The 12,259-nt window shown below is 36.1% G+C and overlaps 1 pseudogene; it reads right to left on the bottom strand.

Moving 5' to 3' along the window:
* Nucleotides 1-10,407: 10,407 nt before the first annotated feature.
* On the bottom strand, nt 10,408-10,561 carry LOC117283305 (annotated as a pseudogene).
* Nucleotides 10,562-12,259: the final 1,698 nt, after the last annotated feature.

A 12,259-nucleotide genomic window follows, 5' to 3' on the forward strand; every position in this document is an offset into this window, starting at 1 on the left:
GAGAACACGTAAGCCATGTTATGCTTCTGTGCTGCTGTAAGCAGATAAATTCTCTTTATGTTACAATGAATAAAATAGATTACTAGCCATGTCGATGTGCTATTGACTGATGCCTAGATAAGTAATCTTGGGAGAGTTAACGGGTTTATTTTTATATGTTTTATGCATTTGAAAACTAATATCTCCTTTTTTAATAGTTATGTCCATCTGAGAGTCTGAGCTCTACAGATCTTACTTTAAATTGTGGTGAGTTAGGTAAGACTTTGAAAAAAAAAAGGTCTGGAGGGAAGGCCTCAGGGATTGTGAAGAATACTGTTGGCAGCTGAGAGGTGGCATTTTTGGATGGGAAAAGGTAGGGTTTTCGGTGGTGGATGAAAGTGATCTTTACACAGATTTTGTTGACTTTTCTTCCAAGGAAGGAAAGGGGGTCTATAACTATGAAGACATTGTTACTATGAAAACATGAATTTAGGTAGTGTTTCTTTGTAAAATCAAAAACATATTGTCTCTCTGGCATGAGAATATTCACAGGGAAAGCGCACAATTAAAAAGAGGACGCAGCTTGCCTGGATATAAAAGCTTGCCTGGATAAAATCACCCAGTTAAAGCCACCAGGGAAAGCCTAAGACCTTGGGATCCATTAACCCAAATGTGTCTAGATGGGACCAGAATACATGTGCCTTCAAACAAATGATTTGGTCTCGGCTGCCTAGACCACTGGTGCATTTCTATATGACTTAGGAATGTGCGTAGACCTAGACTGATAGCTTTAACATGTGGGATACACATACCTTTTTATTGGAAGGTCATAAACGAAGTTCTGAATCTTTTATATATATTTTTTCTTCTCAAAAAGCCTCCATGGACATTTATATCTTTTCCTTTCTTCCCAAGGCTGGCATGGACATTGCATCTTTCCATCCTAAAGAAGTGTACATTTTTTTGAAGTCCAGTTAGTGTTTTGTGAAAGCATCCAGCTGGAGTTATTTCCTGCTCCACTTTACTGTTTATAGGATCAAGAAATCTAAGGAAACTAAAGAGGATGTGAAAGCAATTATATTTCGGGTGATAATAAGCTTAGGGTTTGGTGTGGAAAAAGTGTACATGTGCATACAAGCAATGTGTGTATGTATATGTACATATGTAGATATAATACGTGCACAAATGAAGTGGTGACTGTCTAGTAAAAGACGCAAGTTTTTTCCTCTGGGCAACTCTGTGACATTTTTGGACACTGACTGTTATCTAAGGTAGAGACCCATGGTTTCAAACCTGGCACAGGCAAATATGTATACTAAGGAAAGTAATACTAACTTTATATTTTCAATAAGTGAGTAAATGTTATCAATAATCCTTAACAAGAGTATTTGCCCTTAAATTGCCCTTCCATATCCCCAGTTCTTAGTTTTGTAGGTGCTGCCATACTCAGCATATAATTGGTGTAATTATTGACAACCCAGGCGGATCTGTAATCAAATGGCGACTTCTGAAAAGTTGCCCTGCTTCCTGACAGGGTCCTGGTGTACATTACTGATTGCAGTATGTGTACAGGGAAGTTATCAGGAAGAAGGGAAACCTTTTCAAGGAATGCTTGCATCGAGTGAAAGTCAGCTAGCTGAGGCTAAGTCTACTGAATATTTATCAGCAAATGTTTTGTTGTCAACATGCAGAGGAACGTATATTTCTTGGCTTTTCAGGGGGTATAAAAAGTCCCATTCATTAAACTAAAAGCTTTCATTGCTTGAAAAAACTAGTTCCCTTAATGTTTTAGAAAGATGCAATTAGATAAAATGTACACAGACAGAACCCATATGTGGTTGTCCCTGGTCCAGGACTTTTAAACAGTGTATGCAGGTACTTCATATCTAAGTGCTATTGGTTAAAGCTGTCAAGGCATGAGGTTGAAAGAGGGCACACTGGTTTTACCTGCCTTGAGGCACTTCTGAGACTGATTGCCTCCCCAGGGCCATAAAGTTTTTTTTTTATTTTTTAATTATTCTTCCGCATAGATCATGCCATGAAACTGTGTAGGCTTCTGGGACTTTGGCTGCTTGTAAAGTGGCACAACATTTTTGTTGGCTAAAGTGCAAGGTGAGAATTGTTCATCACCCTTGCAGAGAAACTGGAGACCTCTTTCAGGGTCACTGGTTAACCTGTACCAAAGGGCAGTTAATGAGTCAATGAAGGAAATGCTAGCATTAAATTTAAAAGTTTGTGGAGAAGGATTTCTCAAAGTATTAGATGAGCTAGCCAAGGTAAAAACCCAGAGAGTCAGAGTCAGGGAAAGAACCAAGTGCTTTATTCTTTTCTAAGGCATGTAGAACACATTATTGTTAATAGAAACAAAATCAACAGAACCAAGTGTCTTGAGTAAGTCAGAAGTTAGAAGGCTTCTGGCTCAAATTTTCTGGCAAATCTTTATTAGGTGAGCAAAGGAGTCCTCCTGAAGAGACGCTTGCTTGTTGTACCATGAGCATGTGCATTGCTTTCATAAATAATACCATATACTTCTACATATAGTTTTGTCATATTTTTAAAAATCTAGCTTCTTGGTGGTATATAAGTTAGGGATGGATTAAAGCCACCCACAGAGAGTATGGAATTGGTCTTACAAGGTCATAGTCTTAGAAGATCATAGTCTTTGGACTGAGAGGTAAGTCATGGTACTAGATATTTCTTCTTAGTAAATCTGACTACACATTTGTGGTTATAAATGATAGTAATTGCACTAGTTGAAGTGTCCAGTAGAATGACAAGAAGTATAATGCAGCAGTAATAAATTGGGCCTTGGAATCAGCAGACTGGGTGCCAGATTGTTATTAATTTCAGCATTACACAGAGTAGAATTCTAGCAGAGAGTATGACAAAATAGTTGTGTGAAGTTTTATTTAGCTCTTTTGGCTATTGAGAAGAGAGAGTCATCTATTTCAGTAATTTAGGAAAAATTTAAGGAATGAGCATGTACATATTATTTCGGAAGATCATCTGTCAGGAATCCAAGAGTAGATTTTGTAGTGGAACAATTTCTGTGGAAGATAGGAGGGGAAGTGGGAAATGATTTGGAATCTGTGACAAGTCTGGGATCCTCAAAAGGAGAAATTTATTAATCACTCAGATATCTTTAATTGGAAGAGACTATGCATCCAGTGTCTTCTCAGTCCTCCCTAGTTACCAAATGATATACTTTTTCTGTATTTCACAATTAATTCACTTTTCTGAAATAGGAGGGCTGGACTCTTTGGTAAGCATTCATTGGCTAGATTATATCTTTGCCTAATGACCAGTCTCTGGATTGGTCTTTACACCTAACCCACTTAGCAGTGGAATTAAGAGGGCTGCTCATAAGCACAGAAGTTGGTGGACAGCGTCCTGTAGCTGGGGTTGGAGGTATGACTGGTATAATAGCTGATTACTCAATAGTATGAGAGTTCTCTAAGCTTGGGTTAGATCGGTAGGACATCTCAGGTTCTCTACATTTCTCTGCAATCACTTCTCTCTACAAGTGGAGAGAAAACAGATTCCCTATTTGATAATAAATCTGAATGTCCATTGCATGAAACTCCTAGAACTTCTCTAGATAAGATTTAAGTTTTGGGCCGGGGATTTATCGGGGATTTATCTCATCTCAGTAGCTCCACCGCCTGCCTTGTAAGTTCAAGGTCCTGAGTTTGAACCCCAGTACAAAAAAAAAAAAAAAAATTAAAGATTTAACCTCTTTTTTTTTTTTAAAGATTTAACTTCTTCTTCTTTTTTTTTTTTTGAACTGGGGATTGCAGGCCACTGAACCTCTGAGCTAAATCCCCAGCCCAAGAAATGTATATTTTACAGTTAACGTCTAAATGTTTGCATCCTGTCAAAATCCATATATTGAAACCTTAACTTCCAAGGTGGTTGTATCTGGAAATGGGGCCTTTAAGGCAATTAAGGTTAAATGGGGTCATAACTATGACTCCTCACTGTCCTTGTAAGAAGAGATAGCAGAAAGCCCTCTCTGCACCAAGAAAAGGCCACGTGAGAACATAAAGCGAAGGGGTCCCTCCAACAGCCAAGACCAGACCAGATACATAATTGATCATACATAATCTTGATCTTAGACTTCTAGCCTCTAGAATGACGAGAAAATACATTTCTGTTTAAGCCAATCAGTCTGTGTTTTGTTATGACAGCATGAGCTGTGACAGTGTTTTTATCGTAAGGAGCCTATAGTTGTTTTATCTCAGCGTAACTTGTTTTGGTTATCTATTACAGCATAACAAACTGTACCAAAAACTTAAGAGTTTCAAACAGTGACCGTTATTTTGTGCAACAGTCACAGGGTGAATCATCTCTGTTCTATATAGCATCAGCTGGGGAAGCTTGAATACTGCTGGCCGGAACATCTTGAAGGTCAGGTACTCACACCTGGCTAGGGATGCAGGTTGTCAGGTGGGATCTCTGCTGGAACTATGACTGGAATATCACATGTGGCTTTCTTATCATGGACTTCCTCTCAGTGCTGTGGCTAGGTTCCGAGGGACAGTGTCTCAAGGGGACCACGAAGAAGCCACATTTCCTTGTATGACAGCTTTGGAAGTCATGTGGTATCAGTCACTGCCATAGTTACAGGCACACCCAGGATTAAGGGGAGGAAACAGAGGCTCCTCTTGATGGAGGTACAATAGACTTCTAGAACTTATTTATACTATCTGACCGAAATGGTGTACCCTTTGACTTGGTCCTTTCTCTCTCTTTTTTTTTTTTCAGCTTTAATTGAGTTTATTGGTACATTTTAGGGATACAGTACATTTACATTCATTGTTGGGATCTTATACCTCTACATGACAAGTCTAAATTCTCATTTTTTCCCCTTGTCCCTGCCCTCCCTTCACCCCCTCCTCCCCTCCCCATCTACAAGCACTTTATTTCCATCTTTTCATTATCTCACATTTTTTTCTTTTCCCTTTTTAGCCTTCCCCTACCCATCGCACCTTCCCTACACCTTTAGCTCCTTTCTTCCCATTTCTCAATGTCAGTAATCTTATTAGGATCTTCTATATTATTGCAGATTATTCACACCAGAGAAACTATTCGGTATTTACATGTGTGCCTTATTTATTTCACTTAGGAGTATATCTTCAGTATGTATCCATTTTCCTATGAATGAATCTATTGGTCCTTTCTCTTTGTAAAGACAAGGTCCTACTATAGAGTCCAGGCTGACCTTGAGTACACTCTGTAGCCCAGACTGGCCTTGAATTGATGTCAATCCTCCTGCTTCAGCCTCCAGAATACTGGGGTTTAAAATGTGCGTCACCATCCCCAACTTCTCTTGGTTTAACTCTTGAGAATAAGGTTTGGATCAGATTCTATTTCTTTGTAACTCTGTGAGTTTAACTTCTTTAAACTGCCATTTTCTCATTCATAAAAAGAATTTCACAATAGTAACCATTTAATATAGGAATTCTGAGGACTAAATAAATATATTGTTAAAATCTTGGCAAGTTGAAAGCACTCAGTAAAGTGTCACTTACTTTAGATATTATTTTGTTGTTACAATTATTGGCATAGTATATAACAGAGAATTCTGAACCGCATATTTAACTCAGCTCTAACTAAAACTTAGAATCTAGCATCTAAGTGTCAGACAGAAAATTAATGAATAAAGAACTAGTTGTTATAAAATTTAAGTTATTTCTACTTAGGAATCAATCTAAAAAAGGAAGTAAAATATCTTTACATTAAAAATTACAGTACTCTGAAAAAGATCAAAGAGATATTAGAAAATGGAAAGACATCCCTTGCTCTCGGGTAGGAAGAGCCAACATAGTGAAAGTGGCCATACTCCCAAAATTGTTTTACAGATTTAAAACAACCCCAATCAAAACACCATTATAATACCTCAGAACTATAGAAAACATTCTTAAAATTCATTTGGAACCAGAAGAGACCTAAAATAGCAAAAACAACTCTGGGCAACAAAGGCAAGGCAATACAATCCCTGACTTGTAATTATAGTACAGAGCTACTGTGATACAAACAGCATAGTACTGGCAAACCAAAATGAAACAAACAAGACTCAAGGATCAGTGAATCAGATTAGCAGCTGCAGAAACAACCCCAAACAGATTCAGCCATCTTTTCTTTGACAAAAGGGCCAAACATGTTCCTTGGAAGAAAGATAGTCCCTTTAATAAGTGGTGCTGGAAAAACTGACTTTCCACATGCTGAAGACTAAAACCTAGACCCTTGTCTCTCATCATGCACTAAACTAAAATCAAAGTGGATCACAGATGTAAATATCAAAACAGAGACATTAAATCTGCTGGAAGATAGAATAGGTAGAACTCTTGAAGACAAAAATGTAGGCAAAGGGCCGGGGATTTAGCTCAGCAGTTCGGTGGCCTGCCTTGCAAGCGCAAGGACCCGAGTTCAATCCCCGGTACCAAAAAAAAAAAAAAAAAAAAAAAAAAATCAGAAATGTAGGCAAAGGCTTCATGAACAAAAACCTGATCACATGAGAAATATTATAGAGAATCAATAACTGGGATCTCATCTTATTAAAATGCTTTATCATAGCAAAAGAAACCAACAGAGTGAAGAGATAACCAACAGAGTGGGACAAAATTTTAGCCAGTTTTCCTCAGACAAAGGACTAATATTTAGAACATGTAAAGAATTGAAGAAAATCACTCCACCCACATTAAGTCCCAATCCAAAAATGGGCATCTGAGATGAATATATGCTTCTCAGATGAAGAAGTAGAAACAGCAAATAAGTATATTAAAAAATGTTCACTATCACTGGCCATTTGAGAGATGTAAATAATACAATGCTGAGATTATATCCCACTCCAGAAAGAATGGCTACTCTCAAGAAATCAATGAACAACAAATGCCATTGGGGTTGTGGGGAGAAAATAACCTTATCCACTGCTGGAGGAAGTGTAAACTGGTGCACTGTGGAAATGAGTGTGGAGATTCCTAAAAAAAAAAAACTAGGATTAGAGGTCCCCTTTGACCCAGCTATTCCCCTGCTGGGGATCTTCCCAAAAGAATACAAGGATCATACCACAGAGATATACGCTCACCTATGTTTGTAATAGGTAAAACTTGGAAGCAGCCCAATTGCCTATCAACTGGAGACTGGATAAAGAAGATGGGGATTTTTTTTTTATAAAATGGAGTACTACTCAGCAATAAAGAATGAGAAACCAGCATTATAACAAATAATTTATTATCTCTAATTTCTGACTTGGAATTATGAATTCACTAGAATATGCAATAAGCTTAGTTATTCTTAAGAGATTTAATTAATAATATAAATTCAAGACCTCTGTCACTAGAAACGTAGCTTTGAGAGGTAATGTTGTATGTGCTCAATATGCACAAGGTTCTTGATTCAATCTCTAGCACCAAAGCAACAACAAAAATAGAAACATCATGTTTTTATAAGGTGTCTTCCTTGGAAGACAAATTTGTAAAAATTCTTCAGTTCATCTGAGCTTACACTATGTTTGGGAGTGGGCGATTATTATTATTATTATTTTTACCAAGAGTATTAAGAGGTCAGTGATGCTTTCAAAGTAAATAATTGCTTGCTGCTATGACCAAAACCATAATTTAAACCATCAATTACAAATTTCTTTTCCAGTATACACCATTTCTGTGTGACACTTTAAAAAAATTGCCCAAGCCCTTAAACCAGTCCTAAATCCTAGAAAAACTCTTTATTTTCTGAATAGGAGAGCCGAATAGAAAGAAATACAAGATTATTTGCTTTGTTAGGTAGAATGCTAAAAAACTATTTGGTTGGACTGAGATTTAAATCCTCATGTGAACAGCAACTCAAGTATAATACCTATTAAAAAGTACTCATTTTCTGGGCCAGAGATTATCCCAGTGGCACTGTGCCTGCCCTGCAAGCGTGAGGCCCTTAGTTTGATTCCCAGTACCCCTCCTGTAAATTGCTGATTTTCTTATTTTGCTTACCATTTTCAAATATATGCTTTTGCATTTCAACACAATTAATAACACAGTTATTATAAGCCACTAATTCCTTGAAGTTGATTATGCCTCCTCTTGGGCCAAATCTTTTGCCAAAATGATTCTTTCATAAAAGTTATAATTAGGAATAGTTATAACAGCTCCACAAAATCTTATGAAATAGAGCTGCCAGTGTTCAATAAAGGAAGAAGATAAATGAATGGTTTTATATGAAAGAGTGAATGAACATTAGTGAGTAAAACATGCTTCCATATGCTGGACGTATCATCTTTACTGGTTGTGAGTAATATCAATTATAATAATAATTAGATGAGTATCAAAAAATTTAGAGCTGGGGATTAAGCTCAGTGGTTCTGCTGCCAGCCTTGCAAGCGCAAGGATCTAAGTTCTATCCCTGGTACAAAAAAAAAAAAAATGAAAAAAAAAAAAAAAAAAAAAAAAAAAAAATCCAGAGACTAAAATATTGAGTAATCAATTAACATCTACATATAACTTCTAGGCAGGAATAACAAATAACCAATAAAAGAAAATTATCAGTGAAGCATGGGACAGTGGCATCCATTGCTAATTTAAAATTAATATACTGAAATTTCTCAGAGAAATAGCATCAGTCAAAAATTACAACCCAGCCGGGGATTTAGCTCAGCGGTTCAGTGGCCTGCCTTGCAAGCGCAAGAACCTGAGTTCAATCCCCGGTATCAAAAAAAAATTACAACCCAATAAGAACCAAGACATATCATGTAAAGGTACAAGATCCCAATGATAAATGTAACTGTTACTTGCTTTAAGTGTACCAAAAACTTAATGGGAAAAGCATTGCTACCCAATGTATTCTCAGATATGGTATCATTGACCTGTCAGAATGAAAGATATGTGAAGGTGAATAAGATTCCAGAGTATGCCAACCACAGATCCTTTCAAAAAACCTCCTTGAGAAAATACATCAGTGGAACAGTAAATGGAACACAGCAGAGATCTTAAGATGCAGAACATAAAGAAACAAGGCAATAGCGGTGATCAGCAAAAAATACCTTCCCTTCCCTCCTTCCTCACCCTCCCTCCCTCCCTTCCCTCCTACGTATCCTCCTAGTATACATCTATCAGAATAGCACTATAACACTTCAGAATGTGGCCCACAAGTATTATGCAAGTCTTTTGAGACAGGGAAGATACGTTATAAAGAAATTTCTAGTATGTTCTACACTAACCTAGAAATACCTGGAGTTGGTGATTACAGGACCGGCAGTAGAAGCATCCAAGGTTCTCACTGGGCAGAAGATGAAAGAGGGGAGGGGAAAGGAGATGAGGAGGATGTTTTCCATGGATTTCATCTTTTTGGAGTTGGAGAAGTAAAGGTGAAGTGGGCCATTCTGGTGGGGAAGAGTGGTTAGAAACAGAATAGCCAGAGTCTAAACTGGGGTACGGATGTAAAATGAGACCGTTAATGGCTAAAGTTAAAGGTTGAACAGAGACCTGAGACAAACTCAAAAAATCAAGGAAGAAATGTGTAGTGAAATTTGCAGAGATTTTGTGGTCCAGTCATATAAAAATAACAAACATAGAAGAATCTTTTAGTGGGATTATAGCCTGAGTTAGATTAGCATGACCTGTAAAGTGAGAGGTCTGTTTCTGTCTAAAGTCAAAAACAACCACAAACACCTGCATGCAAAGCTGATCACTTAAGAATACTGCTCTGAGAATATTTGTAGTTTTGTAACCTAAATGCACGCCAGCTGAACAGTATAAAGATTTAAATAAAGAGTAGTTTACAGAATCCATTTTCCCAAAGGTAGGAATTCTCTGGACATTCGTAAGTCAAACTCAGAAGAGTAAATCCCAGGACATTTATTTTCTGACATGAGTTCAATTTATCTTATGCAACCAATTGCAAAACTAATAACAGACAAAGTTAAAGTTAAATGCCTGGAGAGGAATGTTATATAATAATAAAAGGAATAGTTTATAAAGAGTATAATACATTCATGAATCTACTTGCACTAAAGAACATAACAGCTAACTATACAAATCAAACAACTATAAGAATGGAGGAAACTTATGAAAAAAATAAAGCTATCATGGGAGACAAAATATTCCACTTCCAGAATTAGGAATAGTTCCAAACAAACAAGTTGATAATACAGAAAAGAATGATAAAATCTATAAACTTTATTTACTAAATGTATATGAAACCTTTTGTCTTTTATTTATTTGTTTATTTGTTTGTTTTTTGAGACAAAGTCCCACTATCTGATTCTGGCTGCCTTGAACTCTCTACATAACCCAGGCTGGCCTTGAACTTGTGATTCTCCTGCTTCAGCCTCCTGAGTGCTGGGATTACAAGTATGTGCCATCATGCCCAGCAGCCTTTAAAGGAAGAATCATTTTCACGTATGTTCATGAAACATTTAGAAAATGAGTTTTATATTTGTGTTATTCTTGATCTCTAAAAAGAAAAAAACCTCAGTAATTTTCAAAGTAAAAGTTTTAATCTTCTGGGAAATGAATGAACATACTTCTAGATAACCCTTGGATGAAAGAAAATATTACACTTGATCTTAGCCAAAAGGCCGAGAAGCGATTGAAAGAAAATATTAAAAGAAATTAAAAAGCATATGAAAATGGTGAAAAGGAGAATATGTCACAATTTTTCAGCCATTTTTATGAACTGTACTCAGAGGAAAAGATTTAGCATTTAATGTTTTTATTATTAAAAATGAAAATGAAATACTTACAATAATAACTTCACTTAAATTAATAATGGAAAACAAACCCAAAGAGAAGAGTTACAAGAAATAGAATCTGAAGCTAATGAATAACAAGGATTAGGAAAAATTATAAATATATCTAAAATTCATTTAAAAATACTCATAAAATAAGTGAGCACTTTAGGATTTGATTAAGGAAAAAAAAGAATGAACAAATTAAAAAAAGAAATATCACAGTTTCAGGAAAGTTGAAAATAAGTATAAGATAAAAATGTGTGCAGCCCTATAGTAATGTGGCTACCTAGAGAAAATTTCACAACAAAAGTTATCACAATGATTTCAGTAGTTTAATTCATTGAGGTAAAGGGAAGGTAACTATCAATTTAATATTTAGAAAAGCATTACAATCAGACATTTTCCACAGTTGAGATTTAGCTAAATCTTTAAAAAGCAAGTAATTGCAACATTTTAAGAACTGCTAAATGCATATCCATGTATACAGCAGCACAATTCATAACGGCTAAATGTTTTTTTTTTTTGGTACCAGGAATTGAACTTGGGTCTTGCACTTGCAAGGCAGGCCACTGAACTGCTGAGCTAGATCCCCAGCCCTTTTAACAGCTAAATCTTGAAAGCAGCTTATATGCCTATCAACAGATAAATGGATAAAGAAAATGTGGTATTTATACACTATGGAATACTGCTCTGCTGTAAGGAAGGATGTATTTGAATCATTTGTAAGAAAATAGGTGTATCTTCAGTTTTCAATAGCTAAAACTTGGAAACAGCCCAGTTGCTCATCAACTGGAGACTGGACAAAGAAGATTTTTTTTTCCTAACTGGATGCACATTGAGGCCATACTCTTAAGTGAAATAAATAGGACACATGTGTAAATACCAAATAGCTTCTCTGGTGTAAGCATAAGGTTCAAGTTTTATAACCGATGATATGATGCAGGAAGAAAAGTTCTAAATGTGTAAGGGAAGTGAGTGAGAGGAATAAGGGAAAGGAAAAAGGGAAAAGAAATATGAGAAAAGGAAAAAATGGAAACCAAGTCTTTATAAATAGGAAAGGGTGGAGGGTGTGAAGGGAGGGCAGGGGTATGGGGCAAAAGTAAGATCCGAGATACATCATATAAAGGTACAAGATCACAATTATGAATGTAACTGTACTGTATACCTAAAAAGTACTAGTGAACTTAATGAAAAAAAAATGCACCTTGAGATAATATTTAGTGAAATAAATCAGATACACACGTTTAAATATCACATGATTTCTTTAATGTGAGAAGCCCAAAATAAATAAAGAGCAAAATAAAAGAGATAATAGAAAACAGGAAGAGAAATCTTTGCAATTGGTAAGGGGACCAAGAAATTGAGGGAAGGGAGGGAAATGGGATAAAAAAAATTAAGATACGTTATGTATGTGTATCAGCTGCCTACAGAGAATGTAATCATATACTACAAACGTATTAAAAAGTAAAACTTGAAAAAAGAAAAAATTTCAAATATATTTGATCAGGCCAAAGTAAGACAAAATCTGTTGAACATTTTTCAAATAAAACTGCAAGT

This window comes from Fukomys damarensis, unplaced genomic scaffold, assembly GCF_012274545.1.
Source record: "Fukomys damarensis isolate Sample0158 unplaced genomic scaffold, DMR_v1.0_HiC HiC_scaffold_24, whole genome shotgun sequence".
Classification (NCBI taxonomy): Eukaryota; Metazoa; Chordata; class Mammalia; order Rodentia; family Bathyergidae; genus Fukomys; species Fukomys damarensis.